Source organism: Schistocerca piceifrons, chromosome 2 (genome assembly GCF_021461385.2).
Source record: "Schistocerca piceifrons isolate TAMUIC-IGC-003096 chromosome 2, iqSchPice1.1, whole genome shotgun sequence".
NCBI classification, from domain to species: Eukaryota; Metazoa; Arthropoda; class Insecta; order Orthoptera; family Acrididae; genus Schistocerca; species Schistocerca piceifrons.
In genome coordinates, this window is record NC_060139.1 from 697,793,713 (window position 1) to 697,815,537 (window position 21,825).

General features: G+C 41.9%; 1 protein-coding gene across 2 annotated transcripts in view; it reads right to left on the reverse strand.

Moving 5' to 3' along the window:
- The window catches only part of LOC124775488 (cysteine-rich secretory protein 2-like), a 251,618-nt gene that overhangs the window by 192,087 nt on the left and 37,706 nt on the right, over window positions 1-21,825 (reverse strand). The window contains exon 1 of one of the 2 annotated variants that reach the window (XM_047250322.1): window positions 8,662-8,683. The exons of the other annotated variant lie outside the window; for it this stretch is intronic. The gene's annotated coding sequence lies outside the window, so the exon portion shown is untranslated. Of the gene's footprint in view, window positions 1-8,661; window positions 8,684-21,825 lie in introns of those variants that run through there. 2 annotated transcript variants of the gene reach the window in all.

A 21,825-nucleotide genomic window follows, 5' to 3' on the forward strand; every position in this document is an offset into this window, starting at 1 on the left:
TTACAGATAGCAGTGCATTAACCCACAATGTTGTAAAAACAAAGTTGATTAAGAATCTAGCAACGAAATAAAATTTTAATGCCATAAATGTATTTCGTTCAAAACATAAATCCACGACATAAACATTCGCCCAATGGAACCTAGCCTTATCCGTACTTCTACGCTACTAAAGACGGGTTTAACGTTGTTACCAAAAAGTTCGTTAAGTTCTCGACAAATGTACTACAAATTCAATTCTAATAAACATTATATATACAAAAAGGGAAAGCGTTATTACCAAAAATATAGAAAAGTTACGGAGACATTTGCTTCAACTTTTACACGATACTATGATAAAGTTCAGACGGACTGAGGTTGCACATATTTTTTGAAACAACACAGTGCAAGTTTTTTGTTGAAAGCGACTGCAAGAAAGAAAATGTGCTCCTGTGGGATGAAAATGTGGTGTTTGGTTTCCTTTCTCGCTGGCACTTTTGCCTACGACAGCACAGCAGACAACAGACAAATTGTTTCTTCCACATATATTCGTACTCCTTGTTTATAATTTTGAACAAAAATGGTATATACAAGAGTAGTATATACAAGAATGTGCTATTTTGTTTCCTTCCTCGCGGTCGGTTTTAAGAGAAGCAGCTAGACAGCTCTTTCTCAGAACCTGTGTACCAATGATACCAGCTAATTTACCCACTCGTTTTAAGCGACTTCAATTCCCAATCAAGACTTTGTTTGCAATAACAATAATGCTCAAGGTCAAAGGAGGGGGGGGGGGGGGCGGGGAGGCTGTTAATCGGGGAGATGGACAGAAGAGGGGCGAGGGAGGAAACAGATAAAGAGAGAGGAAAAATGGCGATGGACAGAGAGGGAGGAGGAGGAGGTGGAGAGAGAGAGGGAGGAGATGACGTACAGAAAGAGGGGGAAGGAGGAAGAGGAGATGGACAAAAAGGTGGAGGAGAATAAATGGTTCAAATGGCTCTGAGCACTATGGGACTTAACATCTATGGTTATCAGTCCCCTAGAACTTAGAACTACTTAAACCTAACTAACCTAAGGACATCACACACACCCATGCCCGAGACAGGATTCGAACCTACGACCGTAGCGGTCGCGCGGTTCCAGACTGAAGTGCCTACAACCGCTCGGAGGAGAAAAAATGGATTAAAAGATGGAGGAGGAGGAGGAGCAGAGCAGAGAGAGGGTACGAGAAGTAGATTAAGATGTATATCCAATTTCAGTTCATGTTTAGCAATTGAGACCCACTGTCGGGCTCGCTAGATCCTCCTAAAATCCTGAGTTACCAATAAACTGAGAAATGTGGGAATATGGAATCTGAATGTTGCTCTCCATCCGTGATTCGGAGGCCATATGCGAGAAAATGGCAGGTTTAATTTCTCACGAGTGGTGCTTTGTAAACGCAGATTTGTGGATAGAAGTTTTCTCTCTCGAACTTAGAATATGGCCTCTTATCTTGCCATGTGATACCATTTAAAGTAACATGGTATGAAGGCAAACGAGGGCCATCGCCCTCGGCCGGCCTGTAGCGAGGTCATGACAGCGTCGTCAGGTGGGGTGGACAAGCAGACAGCCAGAGCAGGCAGACAGAACAGCGCGCCCAGATGGGCGAGTGCTGACGTCGCACTCGCAGACGAGGCCGGGCGGTTGGCGTCACGCGACTCTGTCCGCACATGCCTCTGCAGCACCGTCTTTTTTCTCCCCTTTGCGTGCTCAGAAAACACAGCACCAGCATCGTTTATTCGCCGACTGCAGAATGGACCTTCACAAAGACATTTATTGCGCTCATCTGTTGCTTGGCATCAACATACGGCATCGCTCGCAACATCATTTATATAATAATAGGATGGCAATAAAATTAATGCGTGATCAGAAGTCCCGCACTTAAATGCCCCTCGTTGTTACCTGCTTCGTAATCCGCCTCCCTAGCCGAGGTCGCAAACACACGCTATTGCGGTGGCGTTCCACACAGAGGTAGCCGTTTCTAATCCTAGTGGTGGAAGAAATTGTCACAATCAGAGAGGAGAGGAAGTGGGGTGATGGTCCGAATTACCAGGCTTTGTGTCAATGTTATCGTTTAAATATCATCCTTCCCTGCAGTGTCTCATGGAATAGGGACTTCTGATTGTTCATCCCTCATTCGGATGGAACGTTTAGTTCGATGGCCACTTGTAACTACTCGAGAGGAATAGGATATGTGCCGGCAGACGCTTCACCCTGTCCCTTCTGTACTCATCAAACAGCCTACACATGACGCTACACTGTACACAGAGGTGTCTCTTCTAACAAGGGAAACTCCCCATCGCACCCCCCTCAGATATAGTGAAGCTCGTAAAAAACTGAACACAGATCAAGCATGGAAACAGGAAGAAGATGTACTGAACTGTAGAAAAAAGAAGAAAAATAGAAACAGTGAACGGTCCAATTAATATGTACAATATCGAGCAACATTAAAGACTGTCATGTCGTAGTTGTGTGATCACGGTGTTGGACTGCGACGGGGGAGATCCGGAGTCAAATCTCACGCGGTCCCAAATTTTTTTTTCACAAAATTACGAACTTTCCGTCCGGTCGTTTTATGTCTGTTCCCTGTACTCAAATTTGTGTATGTGTCGTGGCGTAATGTCAGTTTGCAACAGCGACGTGTAACGAAGGGTTCAAAATGGTTCAAATGGCTCTGAGCACTATGCGACGTAACTTCGGAGGTCATCAGTCGCCTAGAACTTAGAACTAATTAAACCTAACTAACCTAAGGACATCACACACATCCATGCCCGAGGCAGGATTCGAACCTGCGACCGTAGCGGTCGCTCGGCTCCAGCTGTAGCCCCTAGAACCGCACGGCCATTCCGGCCGGCTGTAACGAAGGGACCTCCAGACGTACGTACCTCCTATTTGTTTTACAAGAGTACCGCATGTTATGCCTCTTACGATCCGTTTTGGAACTTTTGACTCTTGAATTCCTGCGTTGTGGCATAGTTCACACCAGTTTTTTCGTTATTTTATTTTCTGCGAGAGGGCTACGTGGCATCTCGCCTGCTCTCACTATTCATCACATTTACTTGCGACGGTAATATGTTCTTACCACGTGACTCATATTCTGTGATGTATAGTGAAGGCAAGCGAGATGCCGCGTAAACTTTTCACAGAAGTGAACAAACAAATAAACAGGCGTGAACTGTACTACAATGCAAGAATTCAAGAGTGAAAACTTCATAACCGGAACATAAGAGGCATACATGTGGTATCTGTGTTCAACAAATAGGAGGTACGTACGTCTGAAGGTCCCTTCGTTACTCGTCGCCGTTGCAAACTGACATTACGTCACCACACATACACATATTTGAATACAGCGAACAGACACGTCAATGGCCGGACGGAAAGTTCGTAATATTGCGGAGAAGAAAGAATCAGGTCCGAGTGAGAATGGAACCCGGATCTCCCTCGTCGCGGTCCAACACCGTGACCACACATCAGGACACGACAGTCATTAACGGTGCTCGATATTGCATATATATTAAATTTGGACCGTTCACAGTTTCTATTTTTCTCCTTTTTTCCACAGTTCAGTACACCTTCTCCTTCTTTTCATGTCTGATCTGTGTTCAGTTTTTGACGAGCTGTCCAATGGCCCAACTTACCACTCAACCTGAGCGGGGTGCGATGGGGAGTTTCCCTTGTAAGAGTCATCAGGAGCATTTTATCTCGTGCCCCTGAAGATATTTTCAATTTTGTTTTTGCAACATGTGGCTAGAGTCAGCCCAAACAAATACTGCTCATCACACAGTTGACGCAAATTCCTGCGTCGACGGGAAGCGCCGTTTTGTTTCCCATTACAATCGAAATGGTCCTTAAAGCGGAATTTCGCATGCTGTCTCGATAGAGCGAGCCCAAATTAGTCTAGTGCAATATTCATTTCATCGTCAAGTATTCACAGGAACAGCAAAACTGGAAGAACAACCAGTACTGCAGGACCGACTGAGTAGCGCTGTTGTACGACGGTAACAGTCAGCGCGGGCCAGAACGGTGCTGTCGCAACTCGAGTAGTGGTTAGTCTTTGTGTTTTACTGACCCTTTTAATATATATAACTGGAAACAAACTGACGCTTTCCGTCAGCTCTGGGAGGCACATGAAAGACTTGATGGGCAGATTCCAGCTACACGTTGCAAAAATGAAATTGCAAATACCTGCTGAAACACCAGAGAAAATGTTCCTGATGACTCTCAGGAAGCCGCCATATACAGGATGTTACAAGAAGGTACGGCCAAACTTTCAGGAAACATTCCTCACACACAAAGAAAGAAAATATGTTATGTGGACATGTGTCCGGAAACGCTTACTTTCCATGTTAGAGCTCATTTTATTACTTCTCTTCAAGTCACATTAATCATAGAATGGAAACACACAGCAACAGAACGTACCAGCGTGACTTCAAATACTTTGTTACAGGAAATGTTCAAAATGTCCTCCGTTAGCGAGGATACATGCATCCACCCTCCGTCGCATGGAATCCCTGATGCGCTGATGCAGCCCTGGAGAATGGTTTATTGTATCACAGCTGTCCACAATACGAGCACGAAGAGTCTCTACATTTGGTACCAGGGTTGCGTAGATAAGAGCTTTCAAATGCCCCCATAAATGAAAGTCAAGAGGTTTGAGGAGAGCGTGTAGGCCATGGAATTGGGCCGCCTCTACCAATCCATCGGTCACCGAATCTGTTGTTGAGAAGCGTACGAACACTTCGACTGAAATGTGCAGGAGCTCCATCGTGCATGAACCACATGCTGTGTCGTACTTGTAAAGGTACATATTCTAGCAGCACAGGTAGAGTATCCCGTATGAAATCATGAAAACGTGCTCCATTGATCGTAGGTGGAAGAACATAGGGCCCAATCAAGACATCACCAACAATGCCTGCCCTAACGTTCACAGAAAATCTGTGTTGATGACGTGATTGCACAATTGCGTGCGGATTCTCGTCAGCCCCCACATGTTGATTGTGAAAATTTACAATTTGATCACGTTAGAATGAAGCCTCATCCGTAAAGAGAACATTTGCACTGAAATGAGGATTGACACATTGTTGGATGAACCATTCGCAGAAGTGTACCCGTGGAGGCCAATCAGCTGCTGATAGTGCCTGCACACGCTGTACATGGTACGGAAACAACTGGTTCTCTCGTAGCACTCTCCATACAGTGACGTGGTCAACGTTATCTTGTACAGCAGCAACTTCTCTGACGCTGACATTAGGGATATCGTCAACTGCACGAAGAATTGCCTCGTCCATTGCAGGTGCCCTCGTCGTTCTAGGTCTTCCCCAGTCGCGAGTCATAGGCTGGAATGTTCCGTGCTCCCTAAGACGCCGATCAATTGCTTCGAACGTCGTCCTGTCGGGACACCTTCGTTCTGGAAATCTGTCTCGATGCAAACGTACCGCGCCACGGCTATTTCCCCGTGCTAATCCATACATCAAATGGGCATCTACCAACTCCGCATTTGTAAACATTGCACTGACTGCAAAACCACGTTCGTGATGAACACTAACCTGTTGATGCTACGTACTGATGTGCTTGATGCTAGTTCTGGAGAGCAACGAGTCGCATGTCAATACATGCACCGAAGTCAATATTACCTTCCTTCAATTGAGCCAAAATGGCTCTGAGTACTATGGGACTCAACTGCTGAGGTCGTAAGTCCCCTAGAACTTAGAACTACTTAAACCTAACTAACCTAAGGACAACACACACATCCATGCCCGAGGCAGGATTCGAACCTGCGATCGTAGCGGTCACGCGGTTCCAGACTGGAGCGCCTAGAACCGCACGGCCACTCCGGCCGGCTCAATTGAGCCAACTGGCGGTAAATCGAGGAAGTACAGTACATACTGACGAAACTAAAATGAGCTCTAACATGGAAATTAAGCGTTTCCGGACACATGTCCACATAACATCTTTTCTTTATTTGTGTGTGAGGTATGTTTCCTGAAAGTTTGGCCGTACCTTTTTGTAACATCCTGTATATTGGGTGCGTGCGTCCGGTACACACACACACTACAGTCACCTGAATTCATTAGAAACACTTGATAAATGATCACAGTGTCTTTCATTGACGACCATAATTTTCGATCCGCCCTGCAAGTCATCTCCAAGTCTGATGTCCGCAAGGTACAGTTTGTCAACTGTGCTACGAATGTATTTTTTTCACTGACGAACTGCGCGTTGTGGCACCAGTAGTCAAAACTAGTAGTCGTCAATGAAAGAAATTGTGATCCAGATGGTGTTTTTTCATTTTTCAGGTGTTTCTGTTGAGTGCAGGTGACCGTGACAACGGGCGTCAGGGTTCCTACGACACGGTCTCTGTCATGAGAGACATGAGAGACTCAGTTCTCATATATCGAAAGGAAAGGAATCACTAACCAACAATGCCTTACGATTTCTTATTTACCAGTGTCGTACACACTGAAAGCAAAGAAAATAGTTTTCACATTTTCCAACTTTTCGTCGGTGAGATTTACTTAGCAAGAACATATAACTTAAACCACTGACTGTAATGAGTTTAGACAAGTCGTTGGTGAGACTGACATTCGGCATTTTTTTCTACTTACGTGCCGTAGATGCGATTGCTCTTACTATCTCGTTTAAGGTACCGCAACCCAAGCTAGCTTGATTTACTGTATCAGTAATATAAATTGTATTTACAGCTTGTTTGGAACTGTATGCTAGCTTTGGAACGCACGTCTTCCGAATAGTATGCTCTCCTCTACTTCTCTGTATAGTGGAACATACCGACATCTGGGACCACTGCCCACCAACAGATTAATGCCATTTTGTGGCGTTACAATCAAGTGGCTCTATAATGAAAGCACATAATAACAACAGAGACGAATGCGTAATCATTATAGCGATATACGGGATGCGAATGGAGACATCAACTGAAATAATGGTTCAAATGATTGTGAGCAATATGGGACTTAACATCTGAGGTCATCAGTCCCCTAGACTTAGAACTACTTAAACCTAACTAACCTAAGCACATCACACACATCCATGCCCAAGGCAGGATTCGAACCTGCGACCGTAGCAGCAGCGCTGTTCCGAACTGAAGCGCCTAGAACCGTTCGGCCCCAACTGCCGGCAACATCAACTGACGTTAGTGCCTTAGCCAAGGATAGATTTTTATGGCTCGGGCCTGGGAAACTGCGAATCTTGTCCGCTGTTCGCGTACTACTGGCACGGGCATTTATGGAAAGTACTCAGAAACAACGAGCATGCTAGAAAGTGTCGAACGTCGAGGCCTCATCACAGGACGTAGAGGTCGGAGGCTTCCGCGCTCTACTAACCAGGATAGGCGGCGATGTGAGACATATGTGATAGAGAATACAGTGTATGTTGAGCTTGGATCTTCACAGTAGACAACACTAAATCTTGCGCTACTGACCGAAAGACTTCGTCAGTTACGATTGCAGTGGAGACGGGATTATCGACACTGACCGGGTACCAAACAGAAAGTGTCACTTGGCGGATTATATCACGTTTCTTGTTACACCAGGTCGATGACTGTGTCCGGATACACCGTCATCCGGATGAACGCTGGGCGAAACATGCACTGCGCCACGATAGCAGTCCGGTGAGGCAGTTGCTCTTTGGGATATTCATCTCGGATTCGACAGTACTTGCAGGTAATCAAAGGCACGACTGCTGCACACTATGTGAACATTATTGCGGCCCGTCTGCATTTTTTTCATGCTTGATGTCTTCCTCGATGGCAACGGCATCTACCAGCAAGACAGCAGGGTCAAATCCTGGTGGTGGAAGAAGCTTTTTACATCAAGTATTTGGCCGTTCAGGGGATGAAACACAGTGACGCAATAGTCCTGACCCCCTTACTTAGTGCCACTATCCTGGGTCTCTGCAGTGTATCATGAAGGGCGCGTGTGATATCCCGTCGTATGGGAACTCATAGCTCGACGTCCACTTAGTCTTCGGCTATTCCGTGTACCGGCGCCGGTTTCATCACTCCATATTTTCTCACCGTCATCAACGACATTAAAATTGCATCGGAGTCACCAATCCTGGGCAAATTAGATTAAGATACAACTCTTACACATTGTGGAGGATAGGTACCCATGTGCGCGAAGAAATAAAACCTTTCGAATTAGATGTCCCAACCTACTCGTCGTCGTCTCATCCTCCACCAACATTGTATAGCTTTATTTTATTAGAAAGGAATATAAATGCTTCTAACGAATATGATCTGAGCGATTCAGTTTCTGTCCGACTGTGCTATTTTAACAATAGTGGTATGTGGGACTTGGTTCTACAGGCAAAGTCTCAGCAGTAAAGTTGTGGGTGTCAAAACATGTTATTAATCATTTTCGTTGATTCCAGGAATGAAGAAATACGTATTTCGTTAGAAAAGATCGGAATACAAGGAAAAGTTTCCACTGGTCGTAGTATAGCTACGGCGAGCAGTAGATCCCTGAGACAATTGTGTGCCATCAGAAGGTATCGCCGTGTCCATAACTGATCGCGGTGAAAGGGCGTGGCTGGCGAGTACAGCCGCCGTTCAATAAGTCATAGGAAATGGGCAAACCGCCAGAGGACAGGCGCGATGCGAGGGAGTCATAAAGAGCGGCCGCTGACAGCGACCTTCAGGAAGGCGACGCAGGGGTCACCGCCTCACGGCCGGCGCCGGCGCCGCTGGCACCAAGGACGGCAGCTGTCCGGTGCCAGGATGGGGAAGGAGAGGCAGATAAGCATCTTGGTTATCCGCGCCGGCCAGCCCGGAAGCAATCAGCGCACACGGCCGCCGGTGGCCGCGCGGAAGGAGCAGCACGCCGGCGCAGGTCACCCGGTCTGCGGAAGGTGAGGCCGCACATCTGTCACTCCAATTGACAGCGTAGCCATTAATCAACCTTACGTGCTACGCTACACCACTTCCCCGATCGAGGCTCATTGCAGTTGCTCTGCTTAACTTGACATTATTTTATAGTACTTCTGGTCCGCCTCCGATGCAAACAGGTATTCCTTTTTAATGTCATAATACATTTCGGCCCGTTTGTGCCATCATCAATGAGCGCTTTTATGCTGATCGGTGAAATGACATCAGGTTTTAAGTAATAATTATTGTAACAAAAATATACCTAAAACTATTTAAAAAGTAATCGCCTTAACTGTTAATATAATAATATTTCTTGGAAAAATGTTTGCAGTTGCCTACGGAACCATAATTGTACCCAGGTGTGCACCTCTTCTTCCGCAGCCTCGATGACCTCGGTGACCTCGAAGACCTCGAACGCCTTCTCTCAGGCCTCAAAAATATGGAAATCGCATGGGGCGAGATCGGAAGTGTACGGCAGATGTGTAGGGATTTTCAGTGAAGCTTTTGGAACGTACTCAAAACAACTTTGGCAACAAGTGGGTCGTCTGGGAAACTCTCGTGCGCCCTCCATACGGTCCTGATCTCCCCCCCCCCCCCACCCCCCCCGTGCGATTTACAAATTTTTTGATCGCGAAACCCTCGACCCGCTTTGCCTGGGTACAATCACGGTTCCGTACGCAACCGAAAACATTTTTTCGTTGAGGGCACTGACCGTCTTCTCTGACAGTGGGTTGAAGTGACGGTCAATAAGTAATGCAACACATTTTTTTCTTGACCAATTTCGGTTGAAAACAGTGCCGACTTTGTTGTGGGATATCGTGGAATATTCCTGCTACAGCCCCTACAGTTTCATGAAGTTCCAATAGGTGGCTATGCTATCCGTAGCTACCCGTCAAAATGGCGTCTGTATCGGAGGCGCGTTCCAGACAGAGAGCTGTCATTGAGTTTCTTTTGGCAGAAAACCAAAGCAACGCAGATATTCGTAGGCGCACATAACTGTGACTCCTGCAATTTTGGAACGTCCGTGCCCTCATTCGAGGCGTAGTGTAATGTACTACACCCAGGAAATTGAGGAAATGACCTATGTTTGGCCGCGCGGAGTGGCTGCGCGGTTTGAGGCGCCATGTCAAGAATTGCGCGGCCCCTCCCATCGGAGTTTAGAGTCCTCCCTCGGACATGGGTGTGTGTGTGTGTGTGTGTGTGTGTGTGTGTGTGTGTGTGTTGTTCTTAGCGTAAGTTAGTTTAACTAGTGTGTAAGTCTAGGGACCGATGACCTCAGCGGTTTGGTCCCTTAGAAATTCACACATACACAGTTATTTTTGTTCGTCGCCACAAAAATGCTAACGATCTTCTCCATGTAAACATAAGACCTCACACGAGCCTGCGCACCCGATTGGAGCTCACAAAACATCATTGGACTGTTCTTCCTCATCCACTCTACAGCCTGGATTTCGCACCTACAGACTTCCATCTGTTTGACCCATTGAAGCATGTACTCTGCAGGAAGTAGTAGATGGATGATGGGGAGGTTACTGATGCAGCAAGGCGTTGGCTCCGACACCGACCAGTAGACTGGTACCACGCGGGCATACGGGGGCCCTCCCAGTAAGGTGACGTAAGACTGTCGCATTGAAAGGCGGTTATGTTAAAAATAGAGTTTTGTTACCAAAAGATGGGAAGAATATGATTTACTGGACTCCCAAAAAAAAATCAGCCCACTTTCACAAGAAAAAAAGTGTTGCATTACTTATTGAAGGTCTGTCGTTTTAACAGTTATGGCGACTACTTTCTAATTGATAAGCAGTGTACATAATTGTAGTGGACTGGCCCGACAGCCAATCCACTATGACTGGTAGCCGAAAGGCACGCGTTTAAGCTCACACAGGCTGGCGTGAGGTCTGGAACAGGTCAGAGAAATAAGACTAGCAAAACAGGGGGTAACTGGTAGAATACTTAACTTTAATCCATAATTGGTGTACATCGCTCTTGACGGTACATGTTTTATAATCTCAATATTAACTGGTAATGGCGCCTTGCTAGGTCGTAGCAAATGACGTAGCTGAAGGCTATGGTAACTATCGTCTCGGCAAATGAGAGCGTATTTGTCAGTGATCCATTCCTAGCAACGTCGGCTGTACAACTGGGGCGAGTGCTAGGACGTCTCACTAGACCTGCCGTGTGGTGGCGCTCGGTCTGCAATCACTGACAGTGGCGACACGCGGGTCCGACGTATACTAATGGACCGCGGCCGATTTAAAGGCTACCACCTAGCAAGTGTGGTGTCGGTGGCGGTGACACCACAATAATTTTTTCCATCTGTCTCGTTTTCATTTTACTGCCCTTTTATGTCTATTGTGATCATTATTCTGTAGAATGTCAAGTACTGCAAGACCTTCTTAACATCCCCGTACAGCTTCCCATCAGCAATGAAATAACATTGTTAGATTCGTAGGCAGATGAAGAAATAATTTCATCTCCAAACATTTTTGTTGCGAGAAATTATTTCAAGACTGCGTCTTGCGATTAGTCCCTGTTGATGTGCACTTGTTTCCATGACTCATTAGAACCCAGTTCACGCTATGCCTCTCGTGCGTTTACATCACTTGGCAAGATTACGGGGTTCAGACTCTCTCTAATATCTGCTTGGAAATCCTTTCAGTCAACATTACAATAAGCATAGTACAAGAACAATTCATAATGAAATGTATAAGAAGTAATAATCTTATTAACATTGTGTTAATTGCCCTTTGTGGCAGGAGTTCAGAAGAAATCGATGAACGGAAGAAACTAGCTGATCAGAGGAAATGCAAGAGATAACAGGGCAGGATTAATAGATGAGATAGAAGGAAGGAAACATAAAATCGAAAGTTTTGGAAATTCACGGACGGGTTACAATTAGATAGATTCCTGTTCCCTCTAGCACAGTAGAAAAATAGCTACGATATGCCGAGAGAGAACCTACGCCGATGATAACAGAAAAAGCTTTAATCTCCTCTTCGATTAAATGTAGCTTACAGAATCGTTTGTGCCAAATTATTATGGTTGCATTACAGTATTTTTAAATCTGTGCCTATTTCAGTTACGTGGTGGTCAATAATCTATCGATCTATATAATAATAATAACACTATGCTGGTTGAAAGTGCTAATCTTCAAATCTACCAGACGAATCTTCATGGGGTTTCCACAGGTAACTTCAGCATAGCTTGGGGCTTTTTTCTTAAAAATCGGATTAGGAAAAAAAAAGTTATCGTAATTTGAAGTTTTATCTAAAATCGTCTGCTCAGCTTAGTAGTTTGGATGTTTAATGACCACAGCGTAGTACAGCATTGTATCAACATATAGCGCTCTTAGTTTTGTATTACACCGAAGGACAAGTAGATGGCATTGTTATTTTTTTTTAAACTCAGTGACGGCATTGTTATTTTTTTTAAACTCAGTGAAGGATATGTTTTCGGAAGTTTACGTCAGTGATAGAATTAAGCGCCGCAGTCACATCTTTACGAATGCAAACTAACAGCGAATTTACTTGGATAGGATATACGGTTTTGCTGATTTCGCTTTGTGTATTAAGAACTTAACGACGGTGTTTTGCTTCTTGCGATATGTTTTATTTATATCTGACTTCTTTACTAGGAATGTTTTTTTTAATTTTTACTTCAATGGGGGAAATGTTTTCGGAAGTTTACGTCAGTGAAAAAATTAAGCGTTGCAAACTCATTTTTATGAATACGAACTAATACTGAATTTATTTGGCTAGGATATATGGATTTACTGACTTTGCTTTGTTAACTAATAACGGCATTGCTTTTCTTCTGTCATAGGTTTTATTTCTATTCGTTGCTAGGAAAGAAATTAAGTTTGCTTTCCGAATTTATTAAGTATGATTTCTGATTTTGGTGCCCACTCATTACATTTTTATTTCGTTTTGTTTACTAAAAAAATTATTAACAAATGGTTCGGAAACTGTGGACTATGTGCTCTCAACAATCCAATGAAGTTCTAGAGGCGAGACTTGCCGTGGATCGGGAAAATCTGGCTTTAACTTACTCTTTAGTAATTCCTTCAAAATCGAGGCGTGGCGTAACTCTGATCGAGAGCGTAATGCATTATCTCGCTCCTCAAAACCCTTCACTCACAGAAGCTTAAAGTTACCACTGCCCAATGTAATGTCGTAGAAGCCGAAATTTCGATGGTATTCCTGACGATTTACCATTGTGGTTTAAACATGTGCAATTTCCGGTGAGCTTACGTTATTCCATCACCATAAACAGTGCAAGAGGACAGACGCTGCATGTTGTGGGCATGGGCCTCAGCGTCTGATTTTTTTTTTCACACGGTTAGCTCCAAGTGGTTATCCACCATGCTAGTGAAGCAAATGAAGCTCTTTGTTTGTGTCATCAATCATACCGCTTCAAACGTTGTATACAGAGAAACTTGATAGGTCAAGAAAAACTTCCACTTGTGCGAAGTCTAGGGCACAGCTATAAATAAATGCCCTGACAATGCCGGATTTCTCAGCTAGTTACTACATAAACATGTTTACAAGAAATGGTTCAAATGGCTCTGAGCACTATGGGACTTAACATCTGAGGTCATCAGTCCCCTAGAACTTAGAACTACTTAAACCTAACTAACCTAAGGACATCACACGCGTCCCAGCCCAAGGCAGGATTCGAACCTGCGACCGTAGTGGTCGCGCGGTTCCAGACTGAAGTGCCTAGAACCGCTCGGCCAAACCGGCCGGCAAGCATGTTTACATTTCAAAGACCTGAATAAAGGCACTAATAAATGATATCACAAAGGTTCCGAAAACTGTTTCAGTATGAAAGTAAAACAGTTGTTTGCATGATAGGAGGACCTACGTCCCTAAATTTAATTTTTTGTTATAGTTTCAAAGTCTAATAGTGGGCTGGCATAATTTTTTCACACCTGTGAAATTTTAGTTGATGAGACCAGAGTTATTTTCACGTGAGGTATGTTAACTGTAACCGCCTCCATTTGGTGATAGTAACGAGTGCTTACCCTTGTGTTGATGGCAATGAGCGAACTAGAGAGTGCCTGCACATGGACTACGTTTCTCAAACAGCATTGAGGTGACTGCATAACTTAACACTATCAAAGTATCACACGCCCTCACTCTCTGAGTCACTGAAGAGAGGAATGCATCCCAGAATTTTGGTGAAAAACTGGTAATGATAAAGACAGCGCCTCACAAAATCAAGAGTCACTACTTTTACGCGGAACTACAAACAAACGCTCCAATATCGAGTTTGAAAGCGCTGTTTTGACTGTAGGTTTCAGTTTCCACAGTCGGTTTTGGGCTGCATATAAATGCTCTCCCGTATGGCTTGTCAGGTTGCTATTTGCTGTTTCAAATGTTGATTAATGTGGACGAAGCGGAGTGAAGGGAAATAAGTACTCAATCTAGCAGCAAGTCATTAATTTCTTGCACATAACTGACGAGAAGTACAATTTTTTTCTTCACGATATATTTACTGAACTAACAAAATTCGCTTGCTGGGTAAAAACCTCAGTATCCTGCTTGACAGGATAATTTTTAAATTGCAATATCCAATTTCGCTTTGAGTGGCAAAAGCTCTCGAACACAAACCAAGGCTGGTGACAACATCATGCTAATTTTGTGCGCAATATTACGAATGTGTCTTTAATCATTAGAAAGTTTTTATACATTGCGAAGAGTTAGGGTGTAATAATGTTCGGTGATGTATCTGTTCGCAATATTTTCACAAACCACTTGTTCTGAGAGGGTGAACTAAACTACTTCACACGCATTAGGTGGAGTGTTGAAACACGTATGTAACATAGCAGCGATGGCGAGGCATTGTAGCATCTGTGACCAGAGAGTATGCACTTGACCGCGCGAGTGTTGCGAGCGGTTCTCAGTCTGTCAGTCAGTCGTTGCGAGTCAGTCAGTTGTCGTTGCGAGTCTGTAGCTCTGTCTAGTTGAGAGCAGTACTCTGTCAGTAGTCGTGGCGTGCAGTACGCTAATAGTCGTCATGCAGAGCGGTCGGTCAGTGATAGCAGTCCAGTGCGGGTGATGTAGGCGGTCGGCAAGACTGGTCAAGATGCTGAATAAGGTATACTGTTAATTAATATAATCATTAGATAATGTAAAAATTTATTTATTGTAATTATTCTCCAACAAGTGCCCCAATAATAATTTTTATTTCAAAAGCATTTTTTTCAAAAATTTAATTTTTATTGAACTAAAGATTTCGTTGCACTTCCCATTTCACTCCACTTCTTTTAAAGAAAAATTTCACTAAAATCACAAAAAAAGAGAATATTATTATTTGCAATGCAGTTCCTCCAAGCGGTGCGCAACAACAAGAGCAGAAATGTGACATCCATTTATTCTGAGGTAAGACTTTCATTCTGATTGTTTTGCACAGGGCCAAAGACCGATGTTTCGGTTTAATTGAATTTCCTTATCACTGAATGGACTTTAAGTTTTTTTTTTTGAGGGATTTGCATTCGAGTCAGATTGCGTATTTCACATTTTTGTTGCCATTGTCAGTACATTTCATTGTGGGCAGGTTACGCATAGAGCAATGTCCATTAGGATTTCCAAATAATATTGTCATTCATTTTCTTTCAAATTTTTGTGGGGAGGTTACACTCGGCTCCCATTTCTATATAATATTGTCTTTTCATTTCTTTTAAATTACGGTGGGGAGGTTACACTTGGCGACCCTGCCAGGATCGTATTTCGTTGAGAGTCTTTTGAACAACAGTCAGATATCTGCTCTTGTTTACTTAGATATAATTATGATTTGGCGCAACGCTTTTACTAATTTTGTGACTTTCTTTCTACAGGTCAACGGCAATTCGTTGCTCTATTGTATTTGTGTGTTGCTTTTGCATTTGTGCTTATTTGTTTTTGAATAATTGTGACTATTGTAAAAATGCCGCGAAAGACTGTGAATAGTGTATCGCGAGGTATTATGAACGAATTTACCGACTTAAACAACGTGACGAGTAGTAATTGTGACACGCAGTGTAATGATGTCAATCCTGCGTTCACTAACAATCCATGTATTCCAACCAATAATGATGAATTTTATCTTAATGATGAACAAACAAACTCAATTGTCTCTTCTGTTAATTTGACGACAATTGATGACGCGGGACACGCTATTGTAATGAGCGCTCCCCAGCTTAACACACCCGATTTGGAAAATTCAAGTAACGTTCAGACAAATTTTTCGAATGAAAATGGTCAGTGTAGTGAAAGTACGACGGATTTATTTAATTCCGGAACAGTGTCTGACAGTGTACATCCGACTGATAATCCTTTTTGTAAATTGCAGAATGACCAAATGGTCACACAAAGCGCGACAATTCCAGGTACACAATCAAACAGCACAGATAATGGAGTAGGTAATGTTAGTTTGGATCAATTTATGGCAATAATGCTACAGTTTAGGAACGAACTTATTGAAATGTTCAAACAGCGGAAGGAAATGATAAATTATTGTTTCAAACAATTTAATGAAAACCTTAATGAACAGAACAAACAAGCTAGCGAACAGATTACAGGTGTTACCATGCAATGCCAGGACATTAAAGAACAATTACGTGTGAATACTAAGACTTGTGCTAATAACAGTAATGAAAAAGTTGGCACTGTTGCACAAGAATTAAATAGTACACGTGTAAGCACAACAGAATTACATAAAGACAAGATTAATGCAGTCACTGAACAATGTTCAGCAAGCGCAACACTGATACACGAAATTAATGCAATCACTGAACAATGCCGTAAAAACGCAGTACAGGTTCGCGACGAGATTAATTTAGAATCAGTGGAAGTTTCACACACTCCGAATACGGAAGCTGACGAGAAATTTGAACGTCAGAACAACCAAATTGACGAAAGTAGTAAAGTAACAGAATTAACAATTATTTCAGTCACCAATACGTCACAGAATCTGCCACTTTGCGAGCATTTGTCAGAGTCACGCAGCGTGTATAATGTGAGCAATTTACAGAGACTACGAGATGTAAAATCCGAAAAGCCACGCGACTTAAAATATGAAAAACTACGCAACTTGAAGTACGAAACGACACAGACAAACAGATTCACACACAAACCCGAACGTGTTCTCAAGTTCAGTGACGAGAGCGTTGATAATAAGCAATTTGTATTTGTAAGAAAATGTAAAGAATTTAATAATGACAGAACACAGGTACACACTTTGAGCTGTATACGACAATTTATTTTTGTGCTTTCACCGCTATTGCCTGTAATGCAGAAGCTAGCTTTGAACCAGATGCGACAATTTATTTTTGTATTTACAACAGCATTGCCTATAATGAAGAAACTAGAATTAACTTGGATACAACTATTTGCTTTTGAATTTATACCGCAATTGCCTGTAACGCAAAAGCTAAAATTTATTTGCAGTGCGTAATTGACCTCAGGGGATTCATTACGCTTTAATGAATATGTGCCGTAGCGAGCATAGGGCCCCGAGCTGTAGTAGTGCTGTTTCATCTTTAGTTTTCTGCACTGCTGCCTTTTCTTCTACTATCCTTTATATCTATCAAAACTGCTCTTTAACTATTGCTCTTTGTAGAATTAAGAAACTATGTAATGAAAACCCGATGTGACAACTTTTACCGACTGTGACAATTTTCATTAGGCACTCCAGAACCAGCGTAATTTTTAATAACAGATAAAATCGTAATCATCAGTATGTGTAAAATTAACAGTCGCAACCACATTTTTGTAACAATAGATGTTTTTCACCACAACAGCATGAAAGTCAACCGCTTAGCATACCTAACCAACAATGCAGTCTACAAGGTCAACCAAACTTTAATGTTTCGCCGCGTGCACGTATAGTCCCAGCTCCAACAAATAGTAACGCATGGCAGCAAAGAAATAACTACGTACAGACAACACACTATTTCAATTCCTATCGCAATGCGCCGTATAGAAATTACTATCATGACAGACGTAAAAATAACGAGCACAATTTTCAGCGTACATTTAATAACAGTCGATCTTATGAGCAGCAACATCAGCAACAACATATTATGATGAATGAAACAGACAATAGGTGTCATCCATAGCGTAACACGTCAGTAAGAAATAACAGAACAGTTCATATAGTGGATATGACACAGCATCCTCCCGTAAATAATAGCACGTACGACAGAATTTCACCAGACACAGTACAGGTTTTATATTCCAGTAACGTAAGCAATAATTTTGACACGCAGAATCTTCTTCACGAAAATGTTATTAATTTTGACGCCATTCGACACACGTTTGCATTAAAGACAGAATCACGACGTATGTAGACGACATTCTTATCGCAGAAGCTAACTGGTCTGAACACAATCTGATTCTTGAACAACTGTTACAAACTTTTTATGCACAAGGACTTACAGTTAATCTTAGTAAATCGCACTTTGGCAAAACTTCTATAAAATTTCTTGGACACGTAATTTCAGCAGAGGGCATCGCGCCTGATCCGGAGAAACTTCAAGCTCTACGTGACATTACTGTTCCTACGACGAAGAAGCAATTACGCAGTTTTTTGGGCTTAATTAACTTTTTTCGTAAATTTATTCATCACTCCGCTTTAGACACGCCTAGACTATGCCAATTAACAGGTAAAAAGACTACTTGGTCATGGGATAAGCAAGCACACTCTGAATTCATGAACCTGAAACATGCTTTGTTGAATGCTCCACTTTTATCGCACCCAGATCTTACCAGAAATTTTTCCATTGCCACCGACAGTTCTAACACCGCTTTAGGCGTACATATTTTCCAGGAAATTGAAGAAGGCGGTTCAATAGTAATTAAAAACATTGCATTTGCAAGTCGCATTTTGTCACCTGCTGAACGAAATTATTCTGTTACAGAATTGGAAACATTATGTGTTGTATGGGCTTTCACGAGATTTAGGCACTTTCTTTATGGCAGACATACCACTGTTTACACAGATCACAGAGCGATACAATTTTTACTTTCAGCTAAATTTACTCACGACAGATTAAGCAGATGGAAACTGTATTTACAGGAATTTAATTTTACAATAGTTCACATTCCCGGCACGCAAAATGTTATAGCAGACGCACTATCGCGTTCTCTCGGCAACAATCAGCAAGACGTAGCAACCAACTTCTGCAAAACAAATTTCAGTGTCATGTACATTCACCAAGTTGCATTTGAAAACTTTATTTCATCGTCATTACAGGACATAGCACAAGAACAAAATAAAGACAACGTGTGGAAAGAAATTAAACACCTTTGGCAAGATAGAAAAAATGTTACGATTAGGAACCATTACACTGTACGCAATGAGATTCTGTTTCGCCGCTCTCATCCTGACAGCAACAGCTGGTTATTATGCATTCCTGACGAACTGGTTAACAAATTAATCTGGTACACTCATTTAAGTTACGCACATTACGGAGCAAGAAAATGTTTTCTTATACTGAGACAGAACTGTTATTTTACCAACATGGAGAAACGTATACGACGAGTTTTAGCGTCTTGTAAAATTTGCCAGAAAGCTAAATCAGACACCACTTCACATATTCCTCCTTTATATCCCATTATACCTGTTAAGTTAAGACACATGGCCGCTGTAGATATTTTTGGTCCGATTCCCAGAACTAACAGAGGTTTTTGCTACATCTTTGTCGCTGTTGAGCTCACTTCAAAATTTGTTACTTTCACTCCATTACGCAAAGCTACTGCCAAAACTGTTTCGAAAGCATTTGTAAAACATTTTCTATCTCACGTAGGGCATGTAATGAAAGTAATTTCTGACAATGGATCTCAATTTCGTAGTAGCGTATGGACACGCATGTTACGAGCCAGAAACATTTCTCCGATCTATATATCCAAGTACCACGCTTCTTCGAACCCTTGTGAAAGATTAATGAAAGAAATTGGTAAGCTGTGCCGAATATACTGCCACAAAAGACATATTGATTGGGATACATACATACTCTCATTCCAAGATGTAATTAATTCCATACCAAATGAATCCACTATGCTATCTCCGTCTGTTATACTGAAAAATGCTGAACCACCTAACAAAATTAAAGAATTAATAACATTTCCTACATCTCGTCGATTACGACACCACGAAATAATTGACATTGCGCTGAACAACATTAAACGTGCCGCAGAGCGCCGGAGAAGACAGCAAAAACAGGTTTGTACACGCCGCGACTTTCACGTTGGACAGAAGATACTAGTACGTACACACTATTTATCCAGCAAATTAAAAGGTAAGTGCAGTAAATTTGAACTTCTATACGCAGGTCCATATCGGATTCGCAGCATCCCTCACCACAATGTTGTACACGTCGAAACTTTGAGAACCAGAAAATCGAAAGGCAATCACCATATATCAAACATTAAACCGTTTATTGAGTGAAACCACTGTATGATTCAACACACTATGATGCCATTTATTAATGCAATTATTTCACCTGACTAATTACTGATGATTATCGTTTTTTTTTTTGGCAAGTGCCTGACAAGGTAAGGTTAGCAGGTCGCTTTTCTTGTCGTTACACATCAGACCGTGTATACTTTTCCAGACGAACTTACGTATTTTATGACTAATTACGCAATGTTAGCTAATGACATGTTAATTTCATTACATTTTTTTTCATTAAAGTCTTTAATTCTCGCCTCTATTAACTACACTACATACAAGCTGAACACAACGAACGTCACATTTTGTCTTTTTATGTATGATTGTATTCCAGTTTTGTTTATATGCACTGTGAAATAGTTAGGATATAACACACACCAGTTGACTTTGACATTTTTTTTTTGCCCTATGACATCTCTGCATTGTATTATTCTGTGTACATTTTTGCATCTGAACACTGTCAATGTCTTTGACATATTACGTTTTCTGTCATGTTATGCTGTATGGTTAATTATGTCACCATAAACCAGTCATTATTTAGTGGGTATAGGATTTAAATGCAAGACATTAATCTTTGTTCATCAATTTCAGAAAGAAATGATGCATGTAAGAAATAAATTCAACAGAAATGGGAATTTCACCTACGGAATAAACGAAAGAAGATGCAATAACTTTATGAGGAAGAGTAAATGGATCAGGATTAACAAGCATTAACAAGAATATACTATACTCATCACAGAATAGCAGTCTTAACTAATTTTTTCTTTCAGAATACAAGGTGATTGATGCAGGCTGTCAGACTGAACTACACATCTTAGTTTTAGTGATGAAATATGCTAGAGATAAGGAATAGTTGTATAATGAGTAATGAAGTGATTTTTTGCAGATGATAATTAATACTGATGAATGATGATGAAGGATATGATGTTATGAATAATGAAGTTTTTCTTTACAGGTGATGATAATAATGAAGTTATGATAATATGGATAATGAAGTGATGGATAATGAAGTTTTCTTTACAGATGAGGATAATGTTGAAGTTATGTATTTAGACTACGTAGTTATTTAAGTATTTGTTGCAGTTTGTTTTGACAGCAGGTGTTACATTGCATAGTAGGATGACAGAAAGTTTTGGAAAGGACAGCTATGGAACACATTTTTATACACATTTCACTGCCTGTTAATTCGAAGTTCACTACTTTTCAGCATAGTGTGCGTTTCTTCTTTCAGGTCAATAATCCATTTTGTATTTTTTCCAGGAGAAGCTTTTCATGATACTTACTAAACCTGTTAGTTATTATACCTGTTCTAGTACTTGCATTTTTATTTTTTACCCATTTGTGTTTATCACTTATAAATATGATCACATATACTGCCTTGTTGCATAACCTTGCTACAGCTGACTCATGACGAATGACGTTACCTATCCTCATTTGCAGCAATAGGTCAAAAGCAAATAGTGTTATGCCTCAGCAATTAATTATCGATCCCAACGCAA